The sequence below is a fragment of the Capra hircus genome, chromosome 29 (assembly GCF_001704415.2).
Source record: "Capra hircus breed San Clemente chromosome 29, ASM170441v1, whole genome shotgun sequence".
Classification (NCBI taxonomy): domain Eukaryota; kingdom Metazoa; phylum Chordata; class Mammalia; order Artiodactyla; family Bovidae; genus Capra; species Capra hircus.
The window spans coordinates 26,710,667-26,712,989 of record NC_030836.1 but is presented as its reverse complement, the minus strand read 5'-3'; the positions used below and the strand labels follow the sequence as shown (position 1 = coordinate 26,712,989).

The 2,323-nt window shown below is 39.6% G+C and overlaps 1 pseudogene; it reads right to left on the bottom strand.

Annotated features, from left to right (window-relative positions):
* LOC102174003 lies at positions 372–1,389 on the bottom strand (annotated as a pseudogene).

The following is a 2,323-nucleotide window of genomic DNA, read 5'->3' as shown; positions in this document are numbered from 1 at the left end:
AGAAAAAATCATCTAATTCATACTTTCAATGGCAAGTGGCAGATAAGACATCCTCAATGACACTATGTCACCCTAATGTTCCATGTTTCATCATCTATAGAGCAGTTTTCTATTTCCAGAGGGGAAATATGTTCAAACTGAGAAAAAAAAAAAGCAAGAGGTAATATTTTTTTCTAATTAGTGTTAATAAATGGGAGACTGTGAGAAATTCAGCAAATGGTTAGGTAAGAGAGAAGTATGGCTGTACACAGAGTGGAAATAAATTGAGAGATGACTCAGATTTCCTTCTACGTGGTTAAAAAGAAACAAAAAGATTGTCAACAAAATTATTAAATACAGAACCTTTCTGCCTTGTGACCAACTGCACAGATTCAAAATTCTCTCCTACTCAGGGACTTTCTCAGAGCAGCTTTCTCAAGCTGTAGATTAAAGGGTTCATCATGGCAACACATTGGTGTAAAGAGAGAAGAGACTTCTTTCATCCATAGACCCAGCAGATGAAGGTTTGAGATACATAAATGTATATGACCCAAAGAAAAGAGAAACAGCAATGATGTGGGGATAGCAGGTACTGAAGGTTTTGGACCTGCCCTCTATGGAGCTGATGTGGAAGATGTTGGTGAGGATGAGACCATAAGAGACAAAGATGGTGAAACTGGGCACAATGATGTTGATGCCCACCACAATGAAAACTACCAGCTCATTGATGCGGCTACCTGTGCAGGAGAGCTTGAGCAGAGGAAAGACATCACAGAAATAATGGTTGATATTGTTTGCATCACAGAAGGTCAGTCTCAGTATGCATTCAGCATGAACCATGACATCAGAAAATGCCATTAAGTAGGAAACAAGCATAAGGGTGGAACACACTCCTAAAGTATAGGGACATGACAACATTATACAAGAGTGGTTTACAGATGGCTACATAACAGTCATAGTCCATTGGTGTCAGCAGATAGCATTCAGTAATGATGAAAAAACGGAAAAAGTAGAGCTGAGTCTTGCATCCCATATAAGAAATAATATCCATCTTTGATAAGAAGTTAATCAGCATTTTGGGTGTATATACATAAGAATAACAGAGGTATATGAAGGACAAGTTAAAGAGGAAGAAGTCCATGGGGGTGTGTAGGTGTGAATTCAATGCAATTAGCATTATAAGTCCCAAATTTCCCAGCACAGTGACCATGTACATTCCTAGGAACAGGAAGAACAGAGGGAGTTGGAGATCATGTCAGTCTGTTAATCCCAACAGATCGAATTCAGTCACAAAGGAGACATTTCCAGGAGCCATTCTTCTCTAAGGGAATCTGTGGATACAGGAGAAAATTGTTCCATTAGAGAACAACTCAGCTCTTCCCATAGTATCTCATCCTACGAAAGAGTATTTTTGCTGTTGTTGAGTTTCTAAGTCATGTCCGAGCCTTTTGTGACTCCATGGACTGGTTCCATATCCATGGGATTTCCCAGGCAAGAATACTAGAGTGGGTTGCCATTTCCTTCTCTGGGCGATCTTCCTGACCCAGGGATTGAACCTGCATCTCCTACATTAGAAGATGGATTCTTACCACTGAGCCACTAGGAAAGTTCAGCACTAAAGAGTACAAACACTGTGGATGCCTGACACTATCCCAACCTACTCCCATAGAATCTGCCTTTACCTTTATCACTATACAGTGATGTGTATTTAGCTTTTAAAAGCTAAATATCACAAAGGATATCACAAACAGCTTACAGAGGAAAGGCCAGTGCTACCATATGCAAACATACCAGCTGAAAAAACCAAGAGAGAAGAGGGGTGGCTTAGGACACTATCATTCTACTCTCATCTCAACATTTCCTCATTCACTTGAGGTCTTCCCTCATCAGGAGAACTGCAAGCAGTGACCCTAGCAACTAGGTGCTGGCTTCTAATACACCTTAGACTTCATATGGTCAGAACCAAGAATTCTGTTTGTAATTCAAGAAAATAGTCTATGAGAATTAAGTAACTTCCCTTGGCACAAAGCAAAAGCCATAAATATAAAAGAGTGAGAGCTTTATCCTCTTAGAGGAAACTTCCTGACTGATATGATTTGAGCCCACTCATGTTTTGAAACATTCTCTGATCCCTCTCCAACAGATCCCCTGGGATCACTTGAGTCTTAGAACTACACAAAATGAGAAAGACTAGGCATACATTAGGTTCCCCAATTTTCATCTCAAAACAAGGAATGAGTATTGTAAATTAAATTAGTATGTAAGTTGAATTCAGAAACTCACCCTTCTTAGTTCAGAAAACCACAGAGGTGATTCCCTTATTATTGATTGTCACTCCGTTGGT